Here is a 22,353-nt window from a genome sequence, read left to right as displayed (position 1 = left end):
TAGAATCCACAATCGCTGAGCACCAACTACCTTAACTCTACCCTCACTCTACATATTTCTACCAGTGGATTTTCCTATCTAATTGTCCCTACATATTCATAGACAGACTTCTGCTGTATTCCTAACAGGTGTATCCTCCAGAATCTCTGAAGTTCTAGGCTCTTTGGGAGGAAGTGCAGAAGATGCTGGACACGGATGCGATAGAGGAAGTGGTGCATCCATCTCTGAGGTTTTATAGTCATATATTGGTGCCTAAGGCGTCGGGAGGTTGAGACCTGTGATAGACTTACTCACCTTGAATCATTTCATCAGGAAGACAAGGTTCAAGATGGAGACCCAGCGTTCAGTATTGTCAGCTGTGAGGGAAGGTGACTTCATGCTGTCGATAGACTTGAGGGACGCATACTTCCAGATCCCTATTCATCCAACGTTGAGGAAGTTCCCTCGCTTCTCTCTCGGAGACTAGGTCTTCAAGTTCAAAGTTCTGTGCTTCGGGCTGACCACAGCCCCTTAGGTGTTCACAAGTGTCCTCTTTCTTGTCTCAAGTTGGGCCCATGCTCAGGGGATCTGTTTGCTGAGGTACCTCGATGATTGGTTGGTCTTGGCAGGTTTCAGGGAGAAGCTGCAGCAGGACTGAGAACATCTGCTTCGGTTTTGTCTGGAACTGGGCATCGTCATCAACCAGGAAAAGTCACTTCGTACCCAGTCAAAGGATTCTCTACCTGGGCATGGTCATCGATACGGTGGTTGCAAGAGTTTTCCCATCAGATTAGAGGGAGAAGTTATGAGTGGTGGCGCGCCACTTCCTGTCTGAACCACATCAGTCAGCTCATCAGTGGCAGGTTCTTCTGGGAGTTTGGTCTTCCCTGGAGAAGCTGGTCCCTCATGAGCGTATTTATCTTCAGTCTCTGCAATGGAGACTGGGGGAATTCTAGTCTCCGGTGGGGGACTCGCCCCTGGTAAAGTTCCTGTGTCTCTGGAAGTGAGAGAAGACCTTCATTGGTGGTTGGATGACCAAAATCTATTGAAGGTTGGGGGGCTCATTGCTTTAGGCATTTGGAGTTATGAGGACAAAGAGCAGCAATACCAACGTCTTGGAGTTGAAGGCAGCCCTCCTGGGTCTGAAGTAGATTCAGGAGAAAGTAGTCATTCTGTCGTTCTCATGTTGGACAACACCACGGTGGTCGCCTATGTAAACAAGTAGGGAGGCCTTGTTTCACATCAACTTCACGCCTTGACCGTCGATGTTCACCAGTGGGCGGTCAGCAATTGGGTAGTGCTCTCAGCCAGGTATATCCTAGGCAAAAGGAATGTGGTTGCAGACAAACTCAGTTGTCTGGATCAGATCCGAGGCACAGAGTGGTCCCTTCATCAAGAGGTAGCAGACAAGCTTTTCTAGGTTTGGGAAAGACCCATGCCAGAGGGAAATTCCCCCTTGGTGGCATCTCCTGTGGCAGCTGCATGTAGAAAGGTTCCACCAGTGAGTAGAATCCCTGTCTCTTCACAGTTGAAGGCTAACAAGTATCTCCTCCGAGAGAGAGGCTTTTCTCAGAGATCATCAAGGTGCTCGATTGTAACTGTTGTACACACTATAGTTGTATCAGCCAGACATATTTCATGTTTAAATGTACTAGCAAGCAACTCTGCTTCTAGAGTAAAGTAAGAGAGAGGCTATTGCTCTCTTAAGATAGTTTTGTCTTATTATTGTTTCTCCTCAGCCAATAACTTACAATGATGATCCTCTCTGTCTGGCCACAGTAGAGACCTTTTAGGTCTCTGGGCAGCAATTGAGTTGCGTTTAGGGTTCCTGTCTTGTGGGCCTCTTACGCCTTTGCGAGAACCTTCTGACAGATATCTCGGTAGATTCATTCTCTTTGTGTTTACCCAAGTATGACATAAGTCTGTAAGTCATCTGCTGCATCGCACCTAAGCCATGGGCCACTGTGATATGACTGAATGACTTTCAGACAAATTCGATAGTTTTGTCTTCTCTCTACATTTTATAATTCATAAGGTGTTCAATAAACTAGTGTTCACCATGAATTGAAAATAAATGACGGAAGACTCCACCTGTCGCCTGACCTGCTAACTCTGCTTCCTAGGCAACAAGAAGAGTTCCTCCTTGAGCTAACCTTCATTGCCATTGACGCGAGCAGTTTCTCAGGCAGTAAAATCCTTGTCTCTTCATGGCTGAAGGACTATCCAGCATTCCTTGCAAGCATAGGCTATCTCGCTGAGCAGCAACAGAAATACTAGCTGGAAAACTCTCTGTCATTTGTAGAATTCCTGGGATTTGAGCCATTTATGCTGCTTGGTGTCAAGGTCACTTTTTCTTCGGTTGTGTAAGACTTTAGTCCATATTTACCCAAGTCATTCACATAAGTAATATTTTCTCCTCTGTCTACTTATGAGAAACTTCTTTCTTTCATACTATCACAAGACCTCATTTAGGGCTCATAACACCCTTGTGAGAATCAGCAGTGTGTGTTTTGCTTTTCAAGACCTCCTCTCTCTGGCATTGGAGAAGGGGATAGAGAAATTGTTTGGATCTTCTATAATATCACTATTCCAAAGGTGGATGTCAGAGTCTTGACTCCATCTCGAATGCCACAATTAACTCTGAATTATTCGGTATCTGTTGACTGGTTCGATTCCTCCATGAACCGTTGCTCCTTGATCCGTAAGCAATTTCCTATTGTAAAGGACCTCAGTTTTGTATAATTAGGAAAAATACAATTTATATCCTTTGAAAAATGTCTTTAGGGCCTGTAGTGAGAAAAAAATAAATTAGCCATAGTGTAACTGTTTTGCAACTTTGAAACCAGTTGTTTGAAAAATTGAAGAGTGCTATACAATTATTTTGATAAAAGATACATTTTATAAGAATACATACATTTTACACCATGTTAATATGCCATTGTCTCATGATGCATCTACATGCATTGGCCATGAATTCTCCATAGTAAAATATCAATCAATTGTATTTGAGGAAATTTCTTAATGGATTTTCTTTTCTTAGATGTTGGCAAAATGAATAATGCTTTTGTGAAAAAAAATTCTTTTTTTATTGTTTTCATTAGGATAATTTCAGTGTCCTTTCCAGGAATTGGGACTTGATTTATATATGTGGTTTATGAAGTGTTTGACTTGATTAACATTGTCACAGTTAGATTGTGGAAATGAAGATTTCATGACATACATACTCTTATGACTGGATTCGCTTGAAGATGGAATTTTTTTATTCTGTTTCAGGCTCGTCCTGAAACAAGCTCCCTCGACCATAGTGATGAAGAAGCTGTTGATGTGGATATGCCTTTGGTGGATACAGCCTCTCCACCCCGTCAGGTAAGAAAACCTGTCAGTTCTCAATGTGAATCCCCTGAAAAAGGTAACCTTGATCACATGTTGGAATGAATTTTGCCCTGTAAAAAGTAGTAGACGTTAATTCTAATAGTCTTCCATCTTGTGAAATGGAAGGAGGGACAGTGTTAGGTTCTGACTTTACTGTCCAAAGAAGGAAAACAATCATTACACTGTTGAAAAGAACATGCCTCAGTAACTCATACAAATTCATGTTTCAAGAGCCTTATGGAGAGAAAAAAATATAGCCATAGTTGAACTGTTTTGCGAATTTTGAAATCTGTTGTTTGAAGAATTAAAGAGGGGAAGCTGCCAGTAGTATACAAGAATTTTGATGAAAAATATATTTGTTCATATGAGGAACATTCCTTTGGTCTTATTAATAGAATAAATTTTCTAGTGCCAGCGGGAAACCAGTTAACCCTTAAACGCCTATAGGACGTATTAAACGAATTGTCTGTTAGGTTGTTAACCCTCTTACGCCGTTTGGACGTATTAAACGTCGAGATAAAAGGTCTCCTGGGTGCCGATTGGACGTATTATACATTGACATAAAGTTTTTTTTAAATTCACGGAAAAATACTTATAGGCCTACCTTCCGAAATCTTTTGAATCACTCGCCTTGGGGGATGCTGGGAGTTCACGGATCAAGCTGTTGTTTTGTTTAGAAGCGTGACCCAAGTGCGCATGCGCGAAATGCCCCTCCTCGCATCAGCCAGCATCAGCGACGCGTCGTTCGAGAGCAATCTTTTGCTGCAATTGTGTTTTGCAGAACTTGTGCGAGACTTTGAATATTTGTGTTGCTACAGGACGTTCATAGAGATGTTTCAACGACGTATGGAACGCGAAAGGCGCGTTTTACCCATCGGAAGGGATCGTGTGAGGCGTATTTTGGACTTGGATGCTGGCGAAGGACCAAGCACCCAGGATGACCTCGCGCCTCAACGCCGTTCTGTGCAGCCACGTGTGGATGAAAGTGGTTTAGGATCACAACGTGTGTCGCATATGCCTTTAGTAACCCCTAGGAAGCATCGGGGCATCCTTGGGGGCATTCATAGGAATATGGGAGGCCTCCAACCAAGGGACATAGACGAGTGCTTATCGAAGCTCGATCGGGAGTATGTCGCAAGTCCTCATTTTCATGGCGGTGGGTCATCCAGTGATGAGGACATCACTCCCAATGTCAGTGACGATGAATATTTGCGCCCAATGTCCGTTCGAGGCTCACATCCCGAAAGTGAGCTCGAATTTAGTGGTTTCATACATTTAACTTACCTGCCAGATATATACATAGCTATCGACTCCGTCGTCCCCGACAGAAATTCGAATTTCGCGGCACACGCTACAGGTAGGTCAGGTGATCTACCGGCCTGCCGCTGGGTGGCAGGACTAGGAACCATTCCCGTTTTCTAATCAGATTCTCTCTGTCGCTGGGAATGTAAACATGTGTTTTGTACATGCAACTTCCCCGGCAGATATATACTTAGCTTATGTCTCTTTGACGTCCGACAGAAATTCGAATTTCGCGGCACACGCTGCAGGTAGGTCAGGTGATCTACCCCCCCTGCCGCTGGGTGGCAGGAATAGGAACCGTTCCCGTTCTAGAACCAGATTTTCTCTGTCGCGGTAGTGTCAACATATGTTGTTGCTACCTCCTGACTTGATTTTCGTTTTTCATCGCCATCGATCTTCTGCGCTGTCTTTTGCAGGGAAGTACTGGGTCTTTGGTTCGGCATACGCTTTTATTAACTTTTTAATGAGTTTGGCTTCGAAAATTTCGAAGAATATATGACGTGTAACTACCGAAATTTTCGGTAGACACTCACATAGTTTGCAAGAAAGGGAAATATTAATATTTATTCATTAATACGTGTATCAAGTGTTAGAATTGATTGAGGAAATATACTGACTTCCTACTTTAGGGAGTCAGTAAAGCATGTAACTAGATACGTTTCTTTAAAAGTTTTTTAGAAACTCGTACTAACGAGCAATTAGAGTATTAACAGTACTAGTAGTGTTGCATCCTCATCACCTTCTTACTTCGCAGAAACTTCAAATTCATAATTGCAATTTGAAGACAAGGATTGTGGCTCAAAATGCGAGCTATTGAAAGGTAAGAAGTGATTACTAGTGTTCCCCATTGCAGTGGAGGGTGCGTCTGATCGGCTCTGTCTCGCTCCCAGGCCTAGACCTCTTTCAAGCTCCCAAGCCCAGGGGAGAAGGAATGTCGAAAGCCGTAAGGGGGTTCAGAGAATCCCCACCGGTCAGGCGTCCCCTCGGCAGGTTCTGTAGAGCGTCCCAGACTGCCAAGGATAGCCATTGAAAAGGCATCCTTAAAAAAGTGCGTCTCTTCATCTTACATCCGAAAAGACGAAGAATGTATATGTTTTGATGATCTAGCGCGTTCTCTGAAAACTAAGAGAACACTGAGCAAGAGCCAGCCAGGAACTTAGGAAGCCGCGTTCCAGCAAGCTAGCGTGAGCCACGTTCCAACAGCCAGCAGCGAGCCGCGTTCCAGAAAACAGACTAGCGCGAGCCGCGTTCCTACAACCAAACGCGAGCCGCGTTCTAGCAACTGAGCGCGAGCCGCGTTCTAGAAAATTTTATCTTGGCGCAAGGCGCCCTCAAAGAGACGAAGCACCAGCCTGGCGCAAATTGCAACAGAAAAACAGACGGCTAGAGCAAGGAGCCTTATAGTACAATGGCAATCAGAACGATCCTTCCATTGAACGTTTCCGGGGGGCAAGAGGCTCTTTCTAAAAGGGGTCTGTAGGCGCTCGGAACTATCAGGGCGCACGGGACCTTCCACACAAGCGAACGTTCCAGGAGCGAGTCTCCTTTCTAGCGTGCGGAACATTCCAGGCGCGCGGAACTATCCAGGCGCTAGGCGCAAGGAGCCAGGCGCCAGAATATTCCAAATCTTCTTAAGAGAGAGGTGTCAGTCGCGAGGCTCCTCTTTGAGTAATGCGGACACACTCCTTCATTTATGCTCTTCCCTCGTTATGAAGAGGCAAGCGCTTTGGGAGTTTTTCTTATAAGAATCTCATCGACGTTTGGGTATGATGGCGGATAGGAAATATCTACTTCCTTCCGTAAACCCTACAGACGAACAGGAATTCTGTCTCTTCCGCGATTTATGAGGAAATCACGAAGATTTAAAGAGTTCCTGGATTAACTTCCTTCCTTAAGGAGATATATATACTCTTTCTATCATTCTATTAACGAAAAGAAAGAAGACAGTAAAAATTTTTCCTTTATCTGCCTCGGCAGGGAAAGAAGGTAGTAGAGTATCTGCTGTATGAGAATACGATACGGCAAATCACACATACCGTAGTTACTTCTTTGTAGTAGCAACTCAATTATCAGTATCCTTCCAGGAATTTCCTAGGAAGGACTACGCTTAAAGGGATTGTTAAGACAACACCTACTTAGCTTCTAGATTTATCGAAGTCTTGTTTCGCTTAAATATGCATTAATAAGAACTTCCTGAAGTTCGATAATAATTTTATAAGATTCCTTTATTTAATGGAGTAGCTGGCAACTCTGGAAGAGTAAGGCCAGACGGCTAACGGAGACTGCTATCGCGCCTTAGAGACCAACGCAGTAACATGTAGGTGTCGGTCATGAGTGGTTGGTGACATGTCTCTCTCCTGCGGGATGGAATAACTAACCGTGTCTCTCCCCTACAATCGCGGTTTTAGCCTCGGATTGAGGGGATAGTTAAGCAAACACAAATAAAATATTGTCTGCCTTTTGCTAAGAAGCTTTCAATAAGAAAGATATTACAACCTTTCAATGCTGTTTACCGTAGGTAACATTATTAAAGGATTCTAACGCAGCGGAGCTCTATATTATATGATGCTCTCATGCTTACAAAAGGATGGCTTATTAGAGTACATGCTTAGTGAGAAGATGAATGTAGTAGAAGAGAATTCACTTTAAGACTACGGTATAGTCAAGTCTTATGCGCATACCGAGGTTAACTACAGAATTCCTAGTATCCTTACAAAGGTTTCCTAGATTAATGTTGTTTACCACAATGTGACAGTATTATAAAGGAGTCTAATACGGCACAGCACGAAATAATATAATTCTCTCATCCTTTCGAGAAACGCACACAACCTTTTTAGAATCGGATATTGCTCAAGAGAAGTTGGGTGAGTCGGATGGGAAACATTCTCTTAGTGGCAGAAGTTGTTTCCCTGAATGGACTGTACTACATATATAAATGTTTTTTCCTACTAAGAACGGAATTAACACGTGAAGGATGTCGGGTACCATAAGGGCACAGATGTTCTGGCACATAACCTTAAAAGAACTAGAAGGAAGCGCCAGCCTGGCGCAAAGCGTCAGAAGCGCCAGCCTGGCGCATTCCATCCAAGATATTTTCTCGTTTTAGCGAGTTATTAACCTAAGAGTCCAGTAGTGGTTGGTTTGGTGTTTGCTTCTCACCTCGGTGGTCGCGGGTTCGATTCTCGGCCATTCCATTGAGGAGTGAGAGATGTGGATTTCTGGTGATAGAAGTTCACTCTCGACGTGGTTCGGAAGTCACGTAAAAACACCATACAAACAAACAAACAAACCAGTAGCCTCTCGGAGGCTCGGTAACGGCAAGATTCGTTCCTGATTTCGTTACCCATTTAATCGGAAAGGGTCGCTTACAAGGAATGATGAAATGATTTTTTTTTGATCACTTAGGCCAATTCCACGACTCTCTCATATCGCAAAGAGCATCGAGAATCTCTTTTTTCGCCCCTGTTCGCGTTAACAAAAGAGAACCTATTTGGGAACAGACACGGAACGTAACGATCCTTAAAGGTTCGATGCAAGATTTTGCATGTCCGTGAGAACCTTCTCGATCGAAGATAATAACTGTTAACGTATGTCTAACATTTATTGAAAAGAGTTTTGAGAACCTGCGGAAAGTCTTCATAGATCTCTTCGCAAGGTAGAAGACGAACAGGCTTCCTATAGACTGCTTCCTTTCCTCGAACCAAGAGAGGTAGCAATATACGACATCTTTAATTTAAAGAAGGGGAATAAACTTTAGTCTTTTTTCCCCTAGTTATAAATTCTTAACAGATATTAAGATAAATGGGCGTCAAAGGAAGAGAGGATGAATGCCTCATTTTGGCCTTAGAGAGGTTGGATTCACAGAAGTCACGTTCTTCTCACAGCATGTTTCGTAGGTTTTTCCAAGAGTATCTGGATATTCTATCAGAATCTATTATAAATAGACCTGAAAAACCTCTCCACTCTGAGTCTTTCCGCGTGCAGACTGACCAGAAGTGGACATGAATGAGAGGATTTTTCAAGGTAAATGACAATAGTCATGGCTAAGACATAGAATTGCTGCAGATCGTGCTAGATGGAATGAGGAAACTGTCCTCTTCCGATACCTCTGTGAACCACATAGCGAAGTTTTTTCTTCACTTTCAGAGGGAAGAATCACCTATGTATATATCTGCTATCAAAGAACGCAGTAAAAGGCTATACTCTGTCTCTACAAGGGGAATTAGAGATAACAGAGGATTAAGATCTTCGGGATCTATACGATACCGCAATACGACAAGAGTAGGATATCGTGTACTTCGAATGGAATTTTTTTTTGTGGCCACAGATTCCGTGTTCCGACAAAATGGAACTGCTCCTCATCAAACTTCTTTGAGGAAGTTTATGAAGGAATTCTTTGTTTCTCTTAGCCCTAAACGACCAAGAAGACAAGTGAATTTTTTGTGCATTGGAATCTCGCATCAGATTCAATGGAGACTCGGCAATGGGTTCTTGCCAGCATAGTATATCTGGCAAACGAACTAAATCCCTCAAATCCCTCTATTCCTGACGCAACGCTTTCAGATAGAAGTTTAGTTTCCCAGGCAGGGTTCTTACATTTTCAACTACAGAAGAAGAGATGGTTTAAACGTTTGCCTACAGAGTCTTCGGGGTGCGATGAGGGCTCAAAATGCTTCCCAGAAGGTATTCAGAAGAATACAATAAGAGCTAGAAATCAGGGTTCCGCCCAATTTCAGCTCAGTCTCTCCTTCGACTTCCAGGCTCCTTCCCTTCCTTCGGGCAAGGATAGGGAAGATTCTGCAACGAGGAACCTCATCAACATGTAAGAAGAGATCTCGTTAGCAAAAGAAGTGTTCACGAAGGATCCTCCTCGGAGGAAGACTCTTCTCTCTCGTATTGTTAGATATCCTGTCGTCTACTGGGTGTAGCTGACTAAAATCACCTCCCCTTGCCAGGGGCCAAAAGCTCAAAGGGGAAGAATTTCTTCCACCCTTCTCCAGTCTCCTGATAAACTATGTGGTTGTTCAGGGACTCTTGGACAATGTAGCGCCAGTCAAGCGCCAAATGCCAATACAGGCGAAAAACGCCAGAGGCGGACAGTTCCAAGGAACTCTGTCATGACCGGATACTGAGAAGGAGCGGGCCTCCAACCTGGCGAAATGCACCAGAGGCGAACAAATCGGACAGATATAAGAGTGTCCGATGTGGACATCGCCAGACAGCCTAGAGACTCTTCCAAGCTCGAAGCTCCAGCAAGTGTGGAGGGGCCAAGCCAGGCGCGAGGCGCCAGCCAGGCGCGAGGCGCCAGCCAGGCTGAGGAGCCAGCCAGGCTTAGGAGCCAGCCAGGCTGTAGGAGCCAGCCAGGCTCTAGGAGCCAGCCAGGCTCTAGGAGCCAGCCAGGCTCTAGGAGCCAGCCAGGCTGAGGACTAGGAGCCAGCCAGGCTCTAGGAGCCAGCCAGGCTCTAGGAGCAGCCAGGCTCTAGAGCCAGCCAGGCGCCATCCAGGTGCCAGGGCTCCTCAAGGCTAGGCTCCAGTCAGGATTGAGGATCCATCCAGGCGCAAGGCTCCTTCCAGTAAAGAGAAACCTAAAGCTCTGTCATGTAAGAGGGCTTAGTCCCCATTGATATGATACAGGTAAGGCTCTGCCATGTAAGTGGGTCAGCCCCCATTGGCACGATCGAGAAGGCTCTGTCGTGTAAGCGGGCTAGCCCCCATTGACATGATCCAGAAGGGTTTGTCAGTCATAGGTCCCTACCTCGCTGAAACTCTTGAGGCATGCAGACTCATAGACAGTAATCATGAAGTCTTCTGCCAACTGCCTCCAAGGGCAAGGCGCCAGCCAGACGCAAGGCTCCAGCCAGGCGCGAGGCGCTAGCCAGGAGGGAGGAACCAATCAGGCGCCAGCCAGGCGCGAGGCGCCAGCCAGGCGCAAGGCTCCAGCCAGGCTCTAGGCGCCATTCAGGCGCAAGGCTCCAGCCAGGCGCGAGGCGCTAGCCTCCAGGCTCCAGGCTTCACCCAGAAGAGATCTATATCAAAGAATGCCCTGGCCTTCTTTGAGACAATGTGATCTCCTAAGCACTTGACAAGTGCATTGATGATTCCTTCAAACAGCTGAGAATTAAAAGCGCATGAAGTGCGAGCTTTTCTGTATTCTTGTTCTTTCCTTAACAATATGTCATAAGGACATATTAGCTGTCACATATGGGAGATGCAACTCTGTGTTGACTTCCCATATCCGAAGGATGTCAAGATAACCTACGAGAGATCCTTCTCTCTTGGTTGATACGTGTCTGCGGATACATTGCTGGGATAGGGAGCCGATACTGATCCTTACTAGTGAGTTAAATTTTAGTTAACGTCGTGTTTTTTCTTTGGGTTGTTTGAAAGGAGTTTGGGGATAACTCTTTTCAACTTAAGCACTAACCCTCGTGTTAGGATCAGGTGATCGGGATGGTGTTGTTGCTCCTTAATTATGCCACTAGGTTCATCGGGCATATTTGTCATGTAAGAGGCTCTGTCGAGTAAATGGATAAGACCCCATCGACAGACCCACAAGAACTCTTAGCCATAGGTCACATCCTCGCTGAGGCTCTTGAGGCGAAGCAGATTCCTAGGCATTAGCCATGGAATCTTCCGCCTGAACAAGTAGGAACCAAGGTTTTATTTATTTATTACCTACAACGTATGTTGTTTACCTGTCTATTCAGTAAATAGTTGTCTCTTACCCACCACCAAGGGTGTCAATCAGCTAAGTATATATCTGCCGGGGAAGTTGCATGTACAAAAATGATATTGTTAGAATACAATAAAGTTTTGTACATACTTACCTGGCAGATATATACGATGAATGGCCCACCCAGCCTCCCCTCAGGAGACAGGTGGAAGAGAAAATCTGGTTCTAGAACGGGAACGGTTCCTATTCCTGCCACCCAGCAGCAGGGGGTAGATCACCTGACCTACCTGCAGCTGTGTGCCGCGAAATTCTAATTTCTGTCGGACGTCAGAGACATAAGCTAAGTATATATCTGCCGGGTAAGTATGTACAAAACTTTATTGTATTCTAACAATATCATTTTACTTACCCTCCTGATTTGATTTTCGTGTTTCATCGCCATCGATCTTCTGGGCCAACTTTTACAGGGAAGTACTGGATCGGTGGTTCGGCATACGCTTTTAATAACTCTTTAATAACTTTTAATGAATTAACTTCGAAGTTTTCGAAGAATAGAGGATGTGTAACTACCGAAGTTTTTCGGTAGACAATTACATAGTTTGCAAGAAAGGGAAATATAAATATTTATTCATTGATAAAGTGTAATAAATGTTAGAATTTGATTGAGGAAAATAAGGTAACTTCCTATTTGAGGAAGTCAGAAAAACATAGAACTAGATGTGCTTTCTTTAGAAGCTTTAATAGCTCTCGTTCTGACGAGCAGTTAGAATATTAACAGTACTAGTAGTGTTGTTTCCTCATCACCTTCTTACTTCACAGAAACTACAAATTCATTTGCAATTTGAAGATAAAGGAATGTAGCTCAAGATACGAGCTATTATAAGGTAAGGAGTGATTATAGTGTTCCCCATTGCAATAGACGGTGCGTCTGATCGGCTCTGTCTCGCTCCCAGGCCTAGACCTCTTCCAAGCTCCCTGGCCCGGAGGAGAAGGAAAGTCGTACGGAGGTTATGGAGAATCCCCACCGATCAGGCGTCCCCTTGGCAGGTTCTGTAGGACGTCCCAGGCTGCCAGGGATAGCCATTGGAAAGGCATCCTAATTCAATGTGTTCCCCTTATTATTATCATCTTAACGAATAAGGAGAAGAAGCATTCAACGGCGTAGATTAAATGAAGATGCAAGATAATCTCGTCTGGCTATCGGAACCTCAGAAGAGACTGAGAAAGGAAGACATCATTCGTTAACAGTTGCGGTAGAGGCATTGCCCTATCCGGGTTCGTCCCCCGTACAGCTGGACGGGGGGGGCTCTATCCCATGGGGGTTTGAAATAGTTATTTCAATAAATTCCTCATTGGTACGTGTATATGAAAATATATCTATTCTGAGAATAACGAATTAGATAATAAAGAATATTTGTTGATCGAATGAATTATATGGATCTCGTTAAGTGATTACACATATATATATATATAACTTTTAAGCTTCTAGCTCCTCGGGCATGAAGCTCCGGTAACGAGGCTCAATGCGCCTAAAGTGTCTGAAACAAGGCGCAAAGCGCCTGAAACGAGGCGCAAAGCACCTGAAGAGCCTGAATAGAGGCGCAAAGCGCCTGAAGCACTATGAACCAGGATCTTCATCGGAAATGGAAGTCCTCATTCAGAAGAAAGGGAGGGCTATGGATGAAATGGAAGTATTGTCGAATTCTAAGCAAGAACAAGTGTACAAGAGATCGGATCCTTCCGCACACGGATCCTTCCGCACAAGCGGAACCTTCCAGAAGGCGGAAGATTCCAGATTCGAATCGCCTTCCAGGCTCTTGGAATTTTCCAAGAAGGAATATTTTCCAAATGTGCAGAACATTTCACATAAGTGGAATTTGACAATAACTCTGAACCTTCCACACAAGCGGAAACTTCCAGACGTACAGAACTTTCCAGGCGAGGATCGCCTTTCAGAGACGCTCGGAACTTTCCCAAAGCTGGAAATCTTTTTCCGGATAAGCGGAACATTCCGAACGCGGAACTTTCCAGGCGCGCGGAACCTTCCGCACAAGAAAAACTTTACAAGCGCGATACGTCTGCTAGGATCCAGGAGTATTCTGATCACGATACTCCTCCTAGGCGCCAGGAGTATTCGGAACGCGATACTCCTGCCAGGTGCCAGGAGTGTTCCAATCACGATACTCCTCCCAGGCGCCAGGAGTATTCGGAACGCGATACTCCTGCCAGGCACCAGGAGTATTCCGAGCACGATACTCCTCCCAGGCGCCAGGAGTATTCGGAACGTGATACTCCTACCAGGCACCAGGAGTATTCCGATCATGATACTCCTCTAGGAAAGCGATTACTTCTGCCAGGCACCAGGAGTATTCCGAGCACGATACTCCTCCCAGGCGCCAGGAGTATTCGGAACGTGATACTCCTACAGGCACCAGGAGTATTCCGATCACGATACTCCTCCTAGGAAAGGCGATACTTCTGCCAGGCGCCAGGAGTATTCCGAGCACGATACTCCTCCCAGGCGCCAGGAGTATTCAGAACGCGATACACCTGCCAGGCGCCAGGAGTATTCCGAGCACGAGGAGTATTCCGATCGCGAGACTCCTCCCAAGCACCAGGAGTATCCTAGGCAAGATACTCCTGCTTAGCGCCAGGCTCTTTCTCCTACAAAAAGAGCCTGACATACCGCCAAGAGTCCTCCAGGCGAAAGGTGAAAGACATTCGAGGCTTCTCCTGATAGGGACAGGAGTTGTCGCACAGGCGACCATCGCCCTTCAGGATAGTCTTAATGCAATAAAGGCAAGAGCAAGTTTCGGCTTTTGTCCTGGTAAAAGGGGGGACTCAAGATGTAGCACAGGCTGCTGTAGCCCTTGTCAGGTTAGTCGGTACTGCTAAAAGCCCTTCACCTTTCGAAAGGAAGTGCTCTCCTCCGGTTGCTCAATCTTCTCCCAACTTGAGGAATGGAAGATAGAGCAGAATTGTGAGAATTAGTTCAATAGTAAGTGGATATAAAATCATCCTCCTTCTAAAAAATAATGCAACCAACCATTTTCAGAAAGAGGGGCAATCGTTTGAAAGTTGAACAAGATTCGTACGAGCTCTCATTCATTGATTAGAGGCTCTTCCAGATAAGAAAGGCGTAAAATACGGACTTATCTCCAAGATAATAAAAGCTGGAGAGATTCTCTTCGATCCTCGGTTGTCATTTGTGATCTCTTACGACTAATACTCATTCGGGTTTATTGACGAAAAGAACGAAGTGAGTAAGATTTCCATTCTTTCTCTGCATGTCGGAGAGGAAAGAATGTCGTAGAAGACTTATTGTATACGACTACTGAATGACAAGTCATATACGCATACCATAGTTGCCTTTCTGGTTCGCTACGGATTATCTATATCCTTACAGGATTTTCCTAGTAAGGACTTCGCTTAAAAGGTTTGTTTCGGCAATACCTACTCAGCTTGCGGTATTTACAAAGGGTGTTTTTTGGCTTAAATTGCATTATTGATGCTTTCTTAGGCTCTGAGGAATTATCTATATCCTTACAGGATTTTCCTAGTAAGGACTTCGCTTAAAAGGTTTGTTTCGGCAATACCTACTCAGCTTCGGTATTTAACAAAGGGTGTTTGGCTTAAATTTGCATTATTGAGTGCTTTCTTAGGCTCGAGAATAATTTTACTATATCCCTTCATTGAAGGGAGTAACTGGCAACTCAGAATGAATGCAGCCAGGCAGTGAACGAGACGGATTTGCAACGCCAATTCAGTACCATCCGGTTCTCGGTCGTGAGCGGTTGGTTACATCTCTCTCTCCTAAGGGATCGAATGGTTCACCGTATATTCCCCCAACAATCAGGGACCTTCTTAACCACGAATTGAGGGGATTTTTAGGCAAACATGGAATAACATAGTATTTCGTTTTGCTAAGGATCTCTCTCTGCCTTGGCAAGGAAAGAATGTAGTAGAAAATTCACCTTAAGATAACGGTTACAGTTAAGCCTTATGCACACACCGTGGTTAATTACAGAATTCCTACTATCCTTACAAGAGTTTCCTAGATGAATGCTGTTTACCACAATGTGACGGTATTATAAACTATTTTAATTCAGAAGAGCACGATTTAACCTATTTGGAAACAGACACGGAACGTAACGATCGTTCGATGCAGGATTTTGCACGTCCGTGAGAACCTTCTTGATCGACGATAATAACTGTTAACGTATGTTTAACATTTATTGGAAAGAGTTGTAAGAACCTGCGGAAAGTATTCACAGATCTCTTCGCAAGGTAGAAGACGAACGAGCTTCTTATAGTTTGCTTCCTTTTCTCCGAAACAAGAGAGGTAGCAAGATACGCCATCTTTAATTTAAATAGGGGAATAAACTCTAGTCTTTTTTTCCCCTAGTTATATATATTCTTAACAGATATTAAGATAAATGGGCGTTAAAGGAAGAAGATGAATGCATCATTTTGGCAATAAAAAGGTTGGATTCACAGAGGTCACGTTCTTCTCTCAGCATGTGTCGGAAGGTTTTTCTAAGAGAGTAGAGATTTTATCGGAATCTATTATAAATATTGGACCTGAAAAATCTATCCACTCTGAGTCTGTCTGCGTGCAGCTGAACCAGAAGTAAATATGAATGAGAGGATTTTTCAAGGGAAGCTTGATAATTCCTTCAAATATGTTAAAGACATAGAGTTGCTGCAGATCGTGCTAGATGGAAAGGGGAAACTGTCCTCTTCCGATACCTCTGTGAACCACATAATGGTTTTCTTCCCTTTCAGGGGAAGAATACACCTTGGTATTTTATGCTATCAATGAACACAGTAAAAAGATATACTCTGTCTCGACAAAGAATATTAGAGATAGTAGAGAATTAAGATCTTCGGATCTTATACAATACCTCTATACGATAAGAGTAGGAGATCTTATACTTAGAATGGGATCCTAATTTGGGCCTCGGATTCCTGTCTCGACAAAGAATATTAGAGATAGTAGAGAATTAAGATCTTCGGGATCTTATACAATACCTCTATACGATAAGAGTAGGAGATCTTATACTTAGAATGGGATCCTAATTTGGGCCTCAGATTCCGTGTTCCGTCAAGATGGAACTGCTCCTCATCAAATGTTTCTTCTCCTGGTCCTAAACGATCAAAAGGACAAGTGAGATTTTGGGCTTTAGAATCTGGAATCAAATTCTATGAAGACTCGGCAATGGGTTCTGGCCAGCATAGTATGTTTGGCAAAAGAACTAAAGCCTTTTATTCCTGGATCAACGCTTTCAGATAGAGGTTTCGTTGTCCGGGTAATGTATTGACGTTGTCATCTACAGAAGAAGACAAGGTTTAAACGTTTACTGACAGTGCCTTGGGAACGCGATGAAGGCTCAAACTACTTCCCAAAAGGTTCAGAGATACATTAAAGAGCTAGAAATCAGGAGTCCTACCAATTTCAGCTCAAAATCTCTTTAAACTTCCAGGCTCCTTCCCTTCCTTCGGGCAAGGATAGGGAAGCTTCTGCAACGAGAAAACTCAACATGTAGGAGGAGAACTCGTTAGCAACGGAAGTATTCAATAAGGATCCTCCTCGGAAGACTTGTCTCTCGGACTTTTAGATTTCCTATCATCTACTGGATGTAGCTGACTAAAATCACCTCCCCTTGCCAGAAAGGCCAAAAGCTCAAAGTGAAAGAATTTCTAACACCCTTCTCCAGTCTCCTGATAAACGATGGTGGATCTTCAGGACTTTCGGACAATGTAGCGCCAGTCAGGCGCCAAATACCAAAACAGGCGTGAAGACGCCAGAGAAAGACAGTCAATATGAACACTGTCATTGTCTGATGACGAGAAGGAGTGGGCCTCCAACCTGGCGCAGTGCGCTAGAGGCGAACAAATTGGGAAAAAGTGTCAGATGATGGACATCGCCAGTTTTCCTCGAGACTCTTAACAGCTCGAAGCTCCAGCAAGTGGGGAGAAGTCAGCCACACGCCAGGCGCGAGGCTCCAAACAGGCGCAAGGCTCTGGCAAGGTGCGAGTGGCACCGGCGAGGCGCCAGGCAAAACAGGATGTGCCAGGCAGGCGCAAGGAGCCAGGCAGGCGCAAGGCACCAGCCAGGGCGAGGCGCCAACCAGGCGCAAGGCGCCAGCCAGGCATAAGCCAGGCTCTAGGCTTCATCCAGATGAGATCCAGTTCAAAGAAAGTCCTAGTCTTCTTTGAAACAATGGTGATCTCTAAAGCACTTCATAAGTGACTTGATGATACCTTCAAACAGCTGAGAATTTAAAAGCTCATGAAGTGCGAGCTTTTGCAAATTCTTGTTCTTTTCGTAACAGTATGTCAGGAAGACATATTAGCTTTAACATATGAGAGATGCAACGATGTGTTGACTGCTCATTACACGAAGGACGTTAAGTTAACCTACGAGAGATCCTTCTCTCTTGGTTTATACGTGTCAGCGGATACTTTGTTGGGATAAGGAGCCGACGCTGATCCTTTTAATAATGAGTTGAAATTTATTTTAACTTCTAATGAATTTTTATTGAGGTTTTTCAATTCTAGTGCGAACCCTCATGTTAGGAACAGGTGATCGGGATCGATGTTGCGCTCCTTAGTTATGCCAATAGGCATAGGCATATTGTCATATAAGCGGATTAATAGACACCCATTGACAAATGCCAATTAGGCTCGACCGAGTAAGTAGATAAGACCCCATCGGTAGACCCACAAGAACTCTTGGCCACAGATCACTATCTTGCTAAGGCTCTTGAGACGAAGCAGACTCCTATGCAATAGCTAGGAAGTCGACCCTTCGTCTAGAAACACAGAGGAACCAAGGTCTATAAATACCTACAAATGTTGTTTACCTGTCTAGTCAGTAGTTAGCTGTCTCTTGCCCTCCACCAAAGGGTGTCAATCAGCTATGTATATATCTGACAGGTAAGTTGAATGTATGAAAATGATATTGTTATGATACAATGAAGTTTCATACATACTTACCTGGCAGGTATATACGATTGAAGACCCACCCAGCCTCCCCGCAGGAGACAGGTGGAAGAGAGAATCTGATTAGAAAACGGGAATGGTTCCTAGTCCTGCCACCCAGCGGCAGGCCGGTAGATCACCTGACCTACCTGTAGCGTGTGCCGCGAAATTCGAATTTCTGTCGGGACGACGGAGTCGATAGCTATGTATATATCTGACCTTGCCAGGTAAGTATGTATGAAACTTCATTGTATCATAACAATATCATTTTTAGTGCATATGAGGGGGAATCTGAGGAGGGGGAGGATGAGGATATAGGGTCTAGGTTTATCGCGGATGACGATACAGAAAGCGAAGGCCTAAGTGAGGGAGATGGGCCAGTGGGGGGGTTTTATGTGCGAAATCATGCCCGCGCTCGTGCGCGCCAGCCAAGATGAAGGTCGGTCGTCCGAGAGCGACGAGGGGCGGACGGAGGACCCCACCCCACCTAACATACACCCATTCATGGCAACACCTGGGCTCACCGTACCTGTTCCTCTCACTGCTCTGGGGTTCATCCAGCTGTTCCTTACGCGGGAATTGGTGGAGTACCTGGTAGCAGAGACGGCGGACTATGCTCGGTACTGCCGTGATGAACTGCGCACGACATTATCATATCGCTGGTGGGGCTGCAACCTCATTGACATGGCGCATTTTGTGGAGCTCCACATTTTTTTTGGATTGATGCCTGCTGCCAACTTCAGGCAACATTGGAGGCGTAATTTTTTTTATAGGTACGCCCAATGTGCCCGGCGTTATGCCCCGTGATACTTTCCTGGCGTTGGACAGATATTTCAACGCCTCCAACCGAATAACTCCGATCGCCTCATCTTAGTGCGCCCAGTGTTGGAATACATTCGTGAACTTTGCAAAAATCTTGTGGTTCCTGCAAAGAACCTTTCTTTGGATGAGGGGATGATGCCTTACAAAGGACGTCTAAGCATTAAAATGTTTTTTATTACCGAGTCCAACACTGGATACGTTGTGGACTTCTTAGTGTATTCCGGGGCTTCTCCACGATGCGTGAAACTGTGTTTAGGCTTGTGGATCGTTTCCGTAACCAGGGATACCACATGTTTATGGATAATTATTATAGCTAGGTATCCCTGGCCCAGGAACTGTATGAAGCAGGTGTTCATGTCAGTGGTACCCTTCGGTTGGTGCGTGGGGCCCCGAATGTCCTCGAGGTTCGCTAGCCATCCGCAACATCTGGCAAGAGGAGAGACAGTGGCAGCGGAAGGGAAGCTGTCTTTGTCATCTGTTGGAAGGGTGTCCGACTCGTCCCCATGATTACGACGAGCCATGAACCCATCCAAGAGGAGGTCGTACAGCGGAAGAAGACACGTCGACAGGGCCGAGATGTGTATGAGGAGTTTCGTGCCGAGCGCCCTACCGTCATTGGGCACTACAATAGGCACAGGGAGATCAACTCATCCAGTATTATCCCTTCGCCAGGAGAACCAGGAGGTGGACCCAGAAGCTCCTCAAGTACATTCTTCAGTTGGTCCTCCAAAATGCCTACATATTCTACTGTGGGTACTACGGTCCCGGTCTCCGGAGGATGACCCACTTACAGTTCCTTGAGGCAGCCGGGGATGCCCTCATCCACTTTAATCCCAATGAGTGGCCTTCCATGTCTGCCCCCCTGCCCCAAGCTGCAGATCTGCCCCTAGAGGAAAGGGCAGACCTTAGGAGGGCAAACTTCGGTCATCCTGCTCCTGCCGCTGCTGCTGACGCCCCTGCTGCCAACGCCCCTGCTGCCGGCCCCGCCCGCACCAGTTCTTGTCGAGTAGTGGACCTTGTGTGTCGGCTACAGCCAGAGGATCTCACACTGGAGCTTCTACAAGGGTGCAGGTAGAAACGGTGCTGGGTGTGCCATATGAATGGGAGAAGGAGACACACCTGGTTCTTTGGTTCTTCTGTCGCACCTGCAAAATAGCTCTATGCAGGTTTGGGGAGTGTGACCGCAAATACCATGCTGAGGTCTTTTATTGGAGTGTGCCTCAGTGACAGACAGCGAAGGGGGCACGGGACCGCGTGTCCCTTCGGCAGTAAGAGCGCGTGTCTCCCTCCTCCACCTGTACCTTGTCATGTCGAGAGGAAAAAAATGCAAGACACTTCAATGGAGGAGGGAGAAAACAAGAATAGATCGAAGAGTCAGGATTACGAGTTAGTATTCTGCATTTATTTTATATTTATTTTTATATTTATTACAAGTTTTTATATATCCGTATCTGTGCATGATATTATATGATATTTCATTGTATGCAAAAAGAAAAGTGTCGCCTGCATTCCTTTTATTTATGTATTCGTACCAGAATCAAAAAATGTAATTAAATATATACTTAATATATATATATATATTATATATATATATATATATATCCATCTCTCTCTCTCTCTCTCTCTCTCTCTCTCTCTCTCTCTCTCTCTCTCTCTCTATTTATATATATATATATATATATATATATCTCTCTCTCTCTCTCTCTCTCTCGCTCTCTCTCTCTCTCTCTCTCTCTCTCTATATATATATATATATCTCATATATATATATATATATATAGTATATATATATATATGATATATATACTATATTTATATATATAGTAATATATATGATATATATATATAGATAGATATATAGATATATATATATATATATAATATATTATATATATATAATATAACATATATTAATGTGTGTGTGGATTGTATATATATATATATATATATATATAGATATATATATATGTAATATATATATTTATACTATATATCATCTATCTAGTTTTCTTTTTCTATTATATAGTATATATATAGATATAGATATAGAGATATATAGAATATATATATATAATATATAGATTATCTATTATATAACATATATATAATGGGTCTGTGTGTGATTGCATATATATATCTATATATATATATATATTAGATATATAATATATATATTAATATATCGATCTCTATCTATCATCTATCTATCTATCATCTATCTATCTATCTATATATCTATCTATCTATCGAGGGTCTATCTATCCTATCTATCTATCTATCTATCTATCTATCTATATATATATATAATGTGTGTGTGATTGTTGGTATATATATATATATATATATATTATATATATATATATTTCTATATATATAAATGGTGTCGTGTGGGAAAATGGCATATAATATTATATATTTTATTATATATTATATTTATATATAAAGAATATTTATATATATATATATAATATATAATATATATATATATATTTATAATATAAGATATATATATATATATATATATATATATATATATATGTTATATATATATTATATATAATATATATATTATATTATATATATTATATATATAATATAATTATATATATATATTATATATATATATATCTAATATTATATATATATGATATATAATATATATATATATATATTATATATATATATATATAACTGTTATAATATATATTATATAATATAATATATATATATTATCTATTATATATTAATTATTATTATATATATATATATGTTTATATTTATATAGATATATATATCTATATTTTATATATCTTATATATATAATATATATCTTTATTATATATTATATTATATTATATATATATTTAATATATATTAATATATATAATATATATTTATATTATATAGTGTTGTGTGGTGATTGATTATAAGATATTTATATATATATATATATTATATATCTATTATATATATAATAAATATTGTGTGTTGTATATTATGTATATAATTAGATTAATATATATAATATATCTAATATATTAATCTATATATATATATTATCGTATATATATCCTTATGGGTATCTATATATATATTTATAATATATATATAATATAGATAATACTTCTACCTCATATATAATATTATATTATATATAGTATACATAATATATTATATAGATTAATATTATATATAGATATATATATATATTCTATAGGTAA

General features: G+C 42.7%; 1 protein-coding gene across 2 annotated transcripts in view; it reads left to right on the top strand.

The window, feature by feature from the left end:
* Positions 1-22,353, top strand: part of LOC135222086 (uncharacterized) — a 303,969-nt gene that overhangs the window by 245,904 nt on the left and 35,712 nt on the right. The window contains exon 2 of one of the 2 annotated variants that reach the window (XM_064260258.1): positions 3,253-3,345. The gene's annotated coding sequence lies outside the window, so the exon portion shown is untranslated. Of the gene's footprint in view, positions 1-3,252; positions 3,346-20,395; positions 20,519-22,353 lie in introns of those variants that run through there. The other variant, XM_064260259.1, reaches the window with a different exon arrangement.

Source organism: Macrobrachium nipponense, chromosome 3 (genome assembly GCF_015104395.2).
Source record: "Macrobrachium nipponense isolate FS-2020 chromosome 3, ASM1510439v2, whole genome shotgun sequence".
NCBI lineage: Eukaryota > Metazoa > Arthropoda > Malacostraca > Decapoda > Palaemonidae > Macrobrachium > Macrobrachium nipponense.
This window is presented reverse-complemented; position numbering and strand designations above follow the sequence as displayed.